This window comes from Leucopleurus acutus (genome assembly GCF_964270905.1).
Source record: "Leucopleurus acutus genome assembly, chromosome: 17".
NCBI classification, from domain to species: domain Eukaryota; kingdom Metazoa; phylum Chordata; class Mammalia; order Artiodactyla; family Delphinidae; genus Leucopleurus; species Leucopleurus acutus.
In genome coordinates, this window is record NC_139159.1 from 11,229,101 (window position 1) to 11,242,689 (window position 13,589).

Below are 13,589 nucleotides of genomic sequence, written 5' to 3' on the forward strand. Positions count from 1 at the left end.
TACACTCATGGGACTGTGATGAAACAGGAGAGTCACTAATGTGTACTGGGTATTGGTCCACTTGTTTTCCATGTGGTCAGTTTCAGACTCGGCCTTTCCCTTTATTTAGGGAGCTACTACCCGGCCCATCCTGGCTCTATAAATATCCATCTGAGAAAAGAAGTCCTTGAATTTCAAGAAAATAGCAATCAGACCAGTGAGGGAGTAGCAATGACAAATGGCCCTTAACACTATTCACTGAAAGAAATGTACTAAATGGAAGTCTCTTAAAGGTTGATGAAAGTGACAAAGAAAGTTTATGGAAGACCCTTTAGCACCATTCTTATATTGAATAAAACTTGCTTCTTTGGCAGGGAAGAGAGAAAAATGGGAAGGTGATGCTCAAAGTTTCAGTTCTGCAAAATAAATAAGTTCTGGAGTTCTACACAGCATGGAGCATATAGCTAACAATACTTCACTGTATACTAAAAATTTGCTAAGAGTAGACCTTATGTTGAGTGTTCTTACTACTACTACTACTACTAATAATAATAAAAGGAGCTGGAGGAAACTTTGGGAGGTGATATATCTACGGCACTGATGGTGGCAATGGTTTCACAGATGCATGCTTATCCCCAAACCCATCAAGTTGTATACATTTAATACGCACAGCTTTCTACATGTCAATCATACCTCAATAAAGTGCTTTTAAAAATAACTTGCCAAAGGACTTCCCTGGTGGCGCAGTGATTAAGAATCCGCCTGCCAATGCAGAAGACTAGGGTTCAAGCCCTGGTCCGGGAAGATCCCACATGCCACGGAGCAAATAAGCCCATGCGCCACAACTACTGAGCCCACGCGCCTAGAGCCCGTGCTCTGCAACAAGAGAAGCCACCGCAATGAGAAGCCCGCACACCTCAACGAAGAGTAGGCCCCGCTCGCCGCAACTAGAGACAGCCCGCATGCAGCAAAGAAGACCCAACACAGCCAAAAATAAATAAATAAATAATTTTTTTTTTTTTTTTAAACTTGCCAAATGGGTGCGACCACTATGGAAAACAGTATGGAGGTTCCTCAAAAAGTTAAAAACAGACCTACTATATGATCCAGCAATCTCACTTCTGGGTATTTATCTGAAGAAAATGGAAACACTAATTCAAAGAGCTACGTGCACCCCCATGTTCATTGCAGCATTATTTACAATAGCCAAAACATGGAAACAACCTAAGTGTCCACTGAAGGATGAATAAAGAAAATGTGGTATAGATACAGTGAAATATTATCCAGCCATAAAAAAGAATGAAATCTTGCCATTCGTGACAACATGGATCGACCTTGAGGGCACTGTGCTAAGTAAAGTAAGTCAGACAGAGAAAGACAAATATCATATGATCTCACTTACATGTGGAATCCAAAACAAAGAGCAAAACAAAACCAAAAAACAAGCTCACAGATACAGAGGACAGATTGGTTGTTGCCAGAAGTGGGAGTGGCATGTAAGCAAAATGGGTGAAGGTAGTCAAAAGATATAAATTTCCAGTTATAAAATAAATAAGTCATGCAGATATAATGTACAGCTAGTGACCACAGTTAATAATACTGCATTGCATATTTGAAAGTCGCTAAGAGAGTAGATCTTAAAAGTTCTCACCACACACACAAAATGTTATAACGATATATGGTGATGGATGTAAACTAGACTTATTGTGGGGATCATTTCACAATATATACAAAGACTGAATCATTACACTGTATACCTGAAACTAGCATGCTATATGTCAATTATACCTCAACAACAACAACAACAACAAAAACCTTTCCCTTTGCCCTGATACAACCATGCTCACAGAAACACCATTTCAGCAGGCAATATTATTCAAAATGAATAAATGAAATGAAATGGCTGAACTAAGTGAAGTCAAGGGATTGAGATAGTGTATAAAACTCTAGAAAGCCCTGTTTTACAGGAAATTTCTTTTCAAAATTCCAATCACTCAATTCAATCTTTCTAAGAAAATCAACTATGAAGTTAGATTTCCTGGATTAAAATCTAAACTTCATCACATAAAATCTATATGACCTTGAGTTGCTGAAACTTCATCAAATTAGAATAACAACGTCACCTCACATATGACTGTTGTGAGGGTCCAACGGCCAATCTCCATAAAGCACGTAACATAATGTCTGGGACAGTATGAGTGGTCCGGTAAGCGCTAGCTGTTTAGTTATTGTTTTTGTTGTTAATCTCACTCTTCCCTTTTGAATACCATTCCACTTTGCTGATGAAAAAGATATTGTCTAGTTAGAAACAAGCAATAGAACTTTTCTACTTTGGGGAGATTTTGTTTCCCCTGTGAGCTCTTCATGCAAATGCACATGTAATTAATTAAAGAAGCAGCAGAAGAGAAACTTTAAATTTTACGTTGTTCAGTGGAGGATGCATAGATATTCACATAACCATATGAACATAATGCCTCGATTTTTAAACTCAAACACTGATTTAATGTAACCAGATGTTAAATAAACCACTTCGACTTTAATTTCAGCAGAGGCTCCAAGACAATCAATATCACATTTCAAAGTGAGATGCAAGGCCACCAGTCAGAACGTGCACAGGACTTGCTTACGAACTGGGATTTAATGCTTTGCCGACTCCCCATCATCAGCCTAGAAGAGATCAGTACTCAGAAAAAGAGTGGGATTTGTGGAGAGCTTCTGTGTGCTGTGAGTGGCAGCCCTCCCCAAGATTAAGGGACCGGGGTACAAGTCAATGCATGCCACTGCCCTCAAGTCTAAGGAGGGGACTTCAGTGGGATCCCTCTGAGACCTCGACATGCATCCTCTAGAGCTGGGGGACATCGTGGACTGCTGTCTGACTCTGAGACTTCCAAAGGGAGGAAGATGACGGCCAAGAAATACAAAAAAGAGGGGAGATACGTATACGTATGGCTGATTCACTTTGCCGCACAGTAGAAACTAACACAACGTTGTAAAGCAACTGTACTCCAGTAACAATGAATTTAAAAAGAAGAAAGAAAGAAGGATGATGGCCAGCCACTCTGACATGGAAGTAAAGATGGCTATCAAGGCCGGCACGTGCTCCCAGGATGAAGGACTCCTGAGCGTCTTCATGCGAGAAAAACAGCACAGGAGCAACTCAGGACCTACCTGGCTAGGTGAGGTGACCCTTACAGCGTGGGAACTGCTGCGTTCCCAGGCTGAGAACCACATCCGAGACGAGCCAGTGGAGACACACAGGCGGCGAGAAAACACCTTCTTGTGTGAGTGTGAGTGTGTGTGTGTGTGTGTGTGTGTGTGTACACGCCGTACAAGAGAAAAGTCGTTCCACAAATCAGCCAGGTCCGAGGAACACCCATGCCAACAGCAAGACCTTCCTGCCTCTCTTTCCTCCCCCCACGCCATCTCCAACTCCGGCGCTGCACAAGCACAGCTCTGTATGGGGCATGGAAGGAAAGAGCGCCACTGCCACCCCAGGGGCACCCCACCAGCCTGCAAGGCTCGAGCTAAAGGAACAGCTGGCTATCAAATGAAAACAGGGGGTTTTACTCATTAGCCTAGCGTGACATATTACTTACTAAACTGACACAGATTTATTACTAAAGATAATCAGAGGATCTTTCATTTTCTGGAAGTAACCAGAAAATCAAGAAGCTAGCCCTAAGGAGGGCAGGGAAAAAACAAGCATTTGGGGCGATGAATGAAGGTATTTTCAGAGCACGTCTCATGAGTCCCACGTGCTCGACGATTAAGTTATTAGGCAGCATCCTTCCCAAGCTCACCAAGTCGGTTCTGCCATATGCTTTCCACACTTGATAAGGCAGCATGACACCAGGGGTGGTACCATCTGAGGGGGGCTGGGAACACGGGGACTGCTGGGAACTCCCAATTCTACCTATACTAGTCTCAACCCCCTGACACCTCCAGGCCATCCTGGGGGAAGGGGAGGAAGCCACAGTGATGTCTCAATGCCCACAGCTCCTAGCAAGCCCCCTTTTTCCAGCCCACACCCGACTGTGTAGACAAGAGCTGAGCAGAGAAAGTGATGACAGGAGTGACTACTGCCGGTTTCAAGTTGAGTGGCCTGACAATATCGAAAAATGCCCCCCAAGCAACTCCACTGAACCATTTTCCTTCCCGTCACCAATATTTTTTACAATAAACAGAGGGCCCCACTCTGAGAGATTCCCCTACGGTTGTGAAGGCCAGAGAAGCAGTCATTTCAGGTAATACCCGGGGTCTCCCCACACCCAGCTTAGCCCAGCCCAGGCTTGTTTCTAGCAATGAGAGAGGGGATGTTGTTAAATTTAGACCTGACTCGGAAAAGTGTTATTTCTAAACCTAGAATAAAACTTGAAACATTTGGAATTTGTGTTTCACTTGGCTCTGGAGAAGATGAGTTTGAAGCTGCTGCAGACTCTGTGATCTTTTTCCCTGAGGAGTCTCAGAGGCTGGGTAGGCAAACTTTTGTGTCACGCTGGTAGAGCGTGGAGGCCACGAGGTTTTGAAACACGTGGACTAGAAAGACTGCATCTCTCAGCACTGCTTCGGTTCGTGGTAACCATTTCCAGCTCTCCTATGTGCGCTGAGACACTGTTAGGTGAGTTGGTTCATCGCCCTGGGAGCAATTACCCTTCGTAGCCAGTAATTCTTCCTTACGATGCTGAAACCAAAAGTTCCATTTTTTTGACTCTGTCAGGTTCACCACAGGAATGGCTCTGATTCTTTTATCTACCCTAAAATGACACACACAGACACGCAGACACTCATACACACAGAAAAAGTCCACACGTGGGAGGAGGCATCTGACAAGCACGATGAGCAGGAGAGAGCTGGGGAGCTGAGCCACGTGCTCCGTGGGACTCTTCTTGGCTGGAAGGGTTGGGTCTGTGCTTGCAGGCCGCATGCCATAAATGAGGAAGTCCGCCACAGCTTTGACAGGTAAGATACAGTAAGTACAGATCAGAAGTCAACCCACAAAACCACGCTTTTGACAACTCACTGTGACGCTCAGTGGGAACCACAGAAGTTGCCAGTTGGCCCAGCAACAAGGAGAAGCACATCCAGGAAGCTTAGCTTCCTCTCTCCCGCAATAAGGGGACAGCCCCTTTTGATTTCAGGTTGGCACGCAGAAATGATGAGAAAGGGAGACAATGATTGCTTACGATCAAAAGACTGTGAGGAAAGAAAATTAAATGGTGGAAGTCACTCAGTGCATCGCGCTCCTTCCGGAAGCTCGTCAGTACACAGTGAATGTCAAAGACAGGGTCCAGGACCAGAGAATATGAGAGCAGGAGACAGGAGTCTGCCCACACAGACAAAAAGATGGGGCTCGTGGAAATGTTTGCCTTTCATTTATTTTGAGCAAACATTTTCTTCTACATAGCAGACTCATCCTGATCAGCAATTTCCACCTGGTGTTCTTCAAACCAGATAGAAGTGTAAATTATTTAAATACATGATCTTCCATTAGCTGTTGAGCTTAAGTGCCTCAAAAAATATATATTTTTTTAAGTGCCTTCCAGGATTCTAGAGAGCATCTGCACTAAGATAGATAAACATATTTTCAAGACACAACTCCAATGACAGCAATTTTTAGATTTTAAAGTACAGTCAGCATTAGCATCTATAAGTAATTATGACTTCTGCAAAAGATTGTTTACACTGTAAAAGTAAAATCAGAACTAATGAGCTAATTAAGGTTTTTTTTCCCTCTGCATGACATTATTTCATAAAATCCAAACGTGTTCATCATGGCACACTGAAGCACTACCATGACCCATCTTAAATTGTTTCCCTCATTCAAGATTCAGATTTTTTTTTAAATTTGTTTTTAAGTAAAAATTTGAAGATAGGTTTTGAGTTTAATCAGTTTCCTAAGGGGAAATGTTAGCACTCATGATAACACAATAACCACTGTGTTTATGTGTGTGGGCAGTGTGTGACAAAAAAAATTCATAAGAGCGAAGACATCACAGTTAACCTCCAAAACTGTAATTACTCACTTGATCATGGAATTATAAAGGGAAAATGTTACAGTTAAATAGTCAAGATTCAGAAAATTTCAGAAATTGAAGATTGTAGAGATCACTTGATCTTGTTAAAATACAGATTCTGTATTTGAAATCCCTCCTCTTTTATTCACGCTGTCAATATTGTTCTTTATCCCATAAGTTTGTTTTTGTTTTTTTTGCGGTACGCGGGCCCCTCACTGTTGGTGGCCTCTCCCGTTGCGGAGCACAGGCTCCGGACGCGCAGGCTCAGCGGCCATGGCTCACGGGCCCAGCCGCTCTGCGGCATGTGGGATCTTCCCGGACTGGGGCACGAACCCGTGTCCCCTGCAACGGCAGGCGGACTCTCAACCACTGCGCCACCACGGAAGCCCCCATAAGTTCTTTTACATGGTTTTTATTCCCTATTTGACTTTTCTGCCTTCTCTTTGCTCCTCCCACTAGAGGTGGAAACCACGCCCTTGGAGATCTAATCATCTCCTTTCCCATCACCACCATCCTCCTCTGTCACAGAATCAGACCATCTCGGAGTGGACAGGGGCCATGGAGGGTTCCCACTCCATCACCCCATCTGAGGTTTCTGTTTTAAACAAAATGAATTTACCGGACCTAGCTCTTCAGAACCCCTGCCTTTTGGTCAAGTTAATTCCTGCTATTGATGGGACTAATTCTAAAATACACTTTCTTTACATTGTTGAGGTTTGAAAGGCTTCTAAATAACTTACTTCTTTGCCCCAACCAAGTTGAGAATTGACACACAGAGCCAGGAAGACAAAATTAAAATATCACCTTTGTTCCTGATAAAGCTGTTGGAGAATCTGTCTCAGACAGGAGGGCTTGTTAACGATGCAGGACAGAATGAAAATTACGCACTGTGTCAAAGGAAGTATGGGAGTGCTGTAATCACAGGCCCCCTTTTCTCAGCCCCCAACACTGGGTGGACCAGTCCTGCTAAGTTTACTACAAATCGAATAACAGGCAGGTACACACATTCTCTGCAGGTCGGGAAATTGAGACCCAGTTTGAGAAATGAGCAAACTCTATTCCTTCTTCTCAGACTCACCTATTAAACCGCTCTTACTCTTCTCATTCCTCTCCCCTCCAGTAAGAGTGAGTCCAGGATTCAGAGAGAGGCAAGGAGTGTTAAGATGTCAAGTCACAGGCAACAAGAGGAGTGGGGACAAGCATTTCCCCTGAACATGTACTTTTATGAGGACAATGTAACATTAAATTTGCCAAGTCTCTCCTTACATATAAATACATTCTCTGGAATTGGCATAAGCGAAGCTACCCTGCTTGCCATTAGTTATCAAGTCTCCAAATGATTTACACTAACTAGCACAAATTTATCATACACGGCGTCATGCTAACATTTTTGAGGGATACAAAGTATAAGATACTGTATATGCCCTCAGGATGTTTAAAAATCTAGTTGGGGCTGGGCTTCCCTGGTGGCGCAGTGGTTGAGAGTCCACCTGCCGATGCAGGGGACACGGGTTCGTGCCCCGGTCCGGGAAGATCCCACATGCCGCGGAGCGGCCGGGCCCGTGAGCCATGGCCGCTGAGCCTGCGCGTCCGGAGCCTGTGCTCCGCAACGGGAGAGGCCACAACAGTGAGAGGTCCGCGTACCACAAAAAAAAAAAAATCTAGTTGGGGGCAATTCCCTGGTGGTCCAGTGGTAAAGAATCCGCCTTCCAATGCTGGGGACGCGGGTTCAATCTCTGGTCGGGGAACTAAGATCCCACATGCCATGGGGCAACTAAGCCCACGCGCCACAACTACTGAGCTCGCGCACCTCAACTAGAGAGGCCACGTGCCACAAACTACAGAGTCCACGTGCCCTGGAGCCCGCACACAACAACTAGAGAGAGAAAAACCTGCACGCCACAACTAGAGAGAAGCCCACGCGCCGCAATGAAGATCCTGCACACTGCAACTAAGACCTGATGCGAACAAATAAATAAATAAATATATTTTTTAAAAAATCTAGTTGGGGACATTAGACTTGAACAAGTAAAATTAAACAAGTATTTTAATAGCAACTCAAGACAATACTATGAAAGGTGTCATAGATCAGCACACAATTAACTTCCACCTTAATTGAAAGTAAAATAAGGATCCAGAAGAGGAAAAAATCTTGATAGGTTGGGGTGATGGAACAATGTCTTACTGAGGAAGTGTAGCCTAGATCTTCAAACACAGATGAGGCTTTGGATAAAGAGGAGGGAAAAGGGAATAATACAAAAGTTCTGGAAGAAGCCAGAGGACAAATCATAGCCCATAGGGCAAGTGTTTTACAAGGGAAAGCTTGGAAGGTAATATAGGAAATCAAAAACAGAATGCCAGCGTTCTAATCTGCAAAGCAAGGTATGCCACCTCCCTGAGTCTCAGGGATCCTGACCATAAAACGGATATTTCACAGTTACCACCTCAATTATTTTATGAGGATTAAGTAAGATAATATATGTAAAGCAACAAGAACATAGTAAGCACACAATAGATGTTTATTATTGTTTTTATTATCATCACTACATTTATTACTAGCTAAACTGCCAATGATTTCTGGAGCATTTGCTGATAAAATTTATTTAATATAGAATTGATTTGGGCTCTCCTGCTGTAGTAACCTGTTCAGACTTCCCTACATATCAGTCTTTAAAAAAAAAAACTTTTTATTATAAAAAATGTCAAACATTTACAAAAGAAATAGCATAATAAACTCTGTATGGACCCACCACCCAGATTCAACAATTATCAACTCAAGGCCAATCTCATAGTTTCATCTAAACTCTACCCAGACTATTTAAAAGCTCTCAAACCTCATGTCATTCCATTCTTAATTTTTCAGTATGCATTCCTTTTAAAACACATAACCACAATATCACTATCACATCTAAAAATATGATTAGATATCCAAACAGTGCTCAAGTTTCCCCAAATGGTTCTTTTACAAAATTTTTTTTAGTTTATTTGAGAAAGATTCCAAATAAAATCCACACAATGCAATTACTTGACATGTATCTTAAGACTTTTTAATCCATAGGTTTCATCTCCATCTCTTTCCCTTTTGGGGGGAAGTGGGAGAGTTCCTTGAAACCTTTTTTTTTTTTTTTCTTTTTTGGCCGTGCCATGCGGCATGTGGGATCTTAGTTCCCTGACCAGGGATCGAACCCAGGACCCCTGCATTGGGAGCACAGAGTCTTAACCATTGGGCCTCCAGGGAAGTCCCTTCTTGAAACTTATATGTTGAAGCCACGTAGTTTGTCCTACAGAGATTCCCACTGCTTGGGTTTCACTGTTACATTCTTGTGATGTTATTTCACATATTTCTCCATTCCCTATATTTCCTATAAATTGATAGGGATTAATGCTTCCTCAGATTCTAGTTCCATTTTTGACAGAAGCTGTCCTTAGCTGGAGTGTATTCTTCTATCAGGGGACACTAGCGTCCTGATGCTTTTCTGTTAGTAGTCATTTGTGATCATTATGAAGATACATTATTTCCTTAGTTCCAAAATGGTAACTTTCTAACGTTTTTAATCTTCATTCCTTTTTCTTTTCCTAGCTTGAATATCTCAGTAAACTTCCTCCCCTCATCAATTATTTGATTATTCTGAGGTCTGACATATATAAGAGCGACAAGATAAATGCTTGATTTTCAAAATAAGGAGTTGGTTCCCTAGCATTCTCCATAGGTGATCATTGAGGGTATTTTTGTTTTTGATTCATTATTAAATCATAGTTGAAATGTTTCAGTCCATAATAGTTATTATTCATATTGATGACTAAGTGGTCTAACTGTTTGCATTGGGGGCTTCCTCAAGTTGACCCTTGAATCCTTTGGACACATCCCGAGTAATCTGTGGTATCTGTGCTCTGCACTGTGATGAGATGTTACAGGTTCATCATGAACACTTCCTGCCCTAGACCTGCCATTTTCCCAAAGAATCCTGATTCCTTTGTGAAGGAAATGGTGCTGACATACCAGGACCTCAGCATTAAGTTTGCTGATTACTACTTTATTTCCAGGCTTTTTCAGTGAACAGAGCTAGAAACATGTTAGTAGTATTTTGTTGTTGTTCTAAAGTAAGATATATCATGAATTCAAATTTATATTTCTGATTTAAATGTAGGACTATATGTTTAATAACTTAACCTCATGCTACATCTTTTGTCCTTTCTCCCATCCCCAAATCCTGTTTCCCAATAATGTAAACAGAACTACTCACTTTATTCACACAATACACATTCAACAGTCTGAAAATAAAAATTCCAACACTACCACCTATGATATGATCACTGAAAACAGTTCAAGATTTTTTTTTTTCAATTCTGTTTTCTTTAGGGCATATTCCACTAGGGAAATAAGGTCAAAGTATGTTTTAATGTTACTTGAAATAGTTTCTTTCTATATAGTTGGCCACAAATTCAATATTCTGGTAATTCATTTATTTCATTTTGCTTTTGATTTCTAGAATTTTTCATTTAACTTTGTTTTATAATTGTGTGAATATTTACATGATTCCCAAATCAAATCTATAAAACAGTGTCTATTCAGAGAAACACTGTTTCTACTTTTGTCCCCTGTACTACATATAAACACACATACACTTTTATAACCTCTGTTGTGGATTGAATTGTGTCCCCAAAAGAGATATGTTAAATTCTAATTTCAGGTACCTGTGAATGTGACCTTATTTGGACATAGGGTCTTTGCAGATGTAATCAATTTAAAATGAGATTATACTGGATTAGGATGGATTCTAATCCAGTCTCCCTATCTCTTTAAAGAGAAAGGAGAAGGAGTGTAGTATCACAATCTTTCCCCTTCTATTTACCTCACCTTCTTTCCTGGCAAATGAATATCCTTCTCATTTTAACGGCCTAATTTAAATAAGTTCCTAGATGATAGGAATTGTGATGCTAAACCTGCTTTATATTGTATAATACTTTGTATGATGTATTGCTGGTGCTGAATAATTGTTAAATAATAATAGTAATAAATGTTATGTACTACCAGCAAAAAAAGAGAGAGAGAGAAAGGAGAGGGAGATTTGGACACGGAGACATAAACACACACAAGGGGAGACGGACATGTGAATATGGAAGCGGAAACTGGAGTGAAGCAGCCACGAACCAAGAACACCAAGGATGGCCAGCAAGGGGGAAGCACCAGAAGGGGGAAGCCTTCTTCCTGAGAGCCTCCAGAGGGGGTATGGACCCAATAACACCTTGATCTGGATTTCTAGCCTCAAGCACTGTAAACTATTTTTAAAGCCACCCCATTAGTGGTACTTCGTATGGCAGACCTACGTATCCTCACTCCCTACACCCTGGGATGAGTGGTACCATATTAAACACATTTTTCTCCATCTTACTTTTTTTACCTAAACTATATACCCTGAAGACTCTTCATAGTAGTATTTAAAGACATTCCTCCTGCCTTTTTACAGCTGCACAGCACTCCAGTTGTGCATACAGCTTCATTTATTCAACTAGTTCTCTACTGATCAAAATGTGGAACTTTTCTAACCTCTTGCTATTACCAATAGTACTACTAATAGACTTCAGAATGACTTCTTTATATTTTTGCTATAAATTTTTGTGGTAAGTTCCTAGAAGTGAGATTGCTGGTTATATATAATATTGCTGAATATTACCAAATTCCTCTCCTAAAGGTTTTCCCATTTTACATTCACACCAGCCATGTGTGAGATTGCCAATTTCTCAGTGGACTCAACAACAAAGTATGTTACAAAACTTCGGGATTTTTGCCAATTTGATAGGTGAGAAATGGTTTCACTTATTATGAGTAAGAATATCACTCTTCTACAAGTAAGCAAAATGGAACACACATATATTAACAGATTCTTTCTCCTCTGTCTTCTCTTCTTGGTCAAGCTATACGATACCAATGTAGCTCCTATTTCTCTTTTCTTTTTTGAATGTTCAATATTAAACACATTTCAGATCAAAAAAATCTCCTGTATGATATTAATTTTAAAATTCAAAGATGTCATCCCACCTCATCAAAACTATATTACACTTAATTCAACAAATTTTAATTCAGCACTTATTAAGCACCAGGCACTGTACAAGGTCCCAGGAAGTATTCAAGCAGGAAACAGACAAGGAGCCTCTCTTTTAAAACCTTACCACCTAGAAAAAAAATGTAGAAAACTATAAATAACTCTATAAAGCTCTGTATAACTAAGTAAGGCTATATAAATAATACTAATATAAGCATGTATGCACACACATACAAACATAGAGACGCATGATAAAATAGAGCATTGTTAAAAGAGTTGAAAACGGATTCACTGAAGGAGCAACTGGTTAAGAGGATTATATCAAAACTTTGTTTTCAAGACACATTGCTTTGAGGTAATAAACTACTTTATAAGCATAAATATTTCTAGAAATAGCAAAACACTTGGCTATATAATCATTCACAGCTTAGTAAAAACTAGCACACCCAAACATTTTCCCTTTTACAATCACCTGAGATCTGCTGCCTTTCTAGATGAGAAATCTCCCTAGAAATAAAAGGCCTGGATACGGTGTGAAATGAGAGCACGTGACAAGCAGAAAATAACAGGAGAATATGAGGTGAACTAGAAAGGCTGTATAATATCATGGGATGCGTTGTTAAGAGCTGAGGCTCCAGAGCCATAATGGACTGGATTTGAATCTCAACTGTGCAACTAACTCCATAACTTTGTGCAAGTTTCTGAAGCACTCTGAGGCTTAGTTTTCTCATACGTAAATGATGATAAAAATAATAATATATATATTCCAAAGGATATGTGGCTGTATTAATTTTTTTTTTAATATAAATGCTAGCTCTGATTTCTACTTCTAGGTAGGATAAAACAGTTTGTGGCAGTCAGTGTTCTCACTGAGAACAACTGAAATGGCTTGCCAGGAAAAGAAAAAATCTGGAGAGTGAGAAACGAAAGAAAGTAAGCCGATGTTACGCAGCTGCTTCCCCTCATCCCCTCTGGATGCATTTGCTGATTATGATGGCGAGGTGGTGAATGAAGGATGTAAGATGTGCCTAAGTAGAGGCTGGGGGGACAGAGAAACCAGTAAACATTTTGGCAGTCTTGGGGTTCAGAGAGACAAAGTTAGAAACATGAGGGCTATGTTCCTGGTGAGAAAGAAAGGAAAACAGGGCCTGCCATACAGCCAATTTCCCCTGAGATACAGGTTGACTCCTGAAACTGTATGAAGCCAAGAGTTAAACAGAAAGACTCAGAGAAAAGCAGAGTTTTGGACAGCCGAGCTACATTACAAAGCAAAGATCAGATTCAGGAACTAGCAGAGCTAAGGACTCTGGTGTATACACCAGGTTCTCAGTTGGAAATTCCAGAGTTCTGTGTGCTAAAAGTGGTGCAAACTAGCAAAACCACAACCCAGTCTTCAAGGTGACTAGCCTTCAATCTGTCTGTCCAGTAAAAAAGGGAGAACCCTCTCTGCTGGAAGATGATATTACCTAGAGTATAAATTATTTTCCTATCAGTGTCTAGCATGCAAAAAAAAAAAAATTTTGGCTAAATGCCATGAGAAAACCATATGACC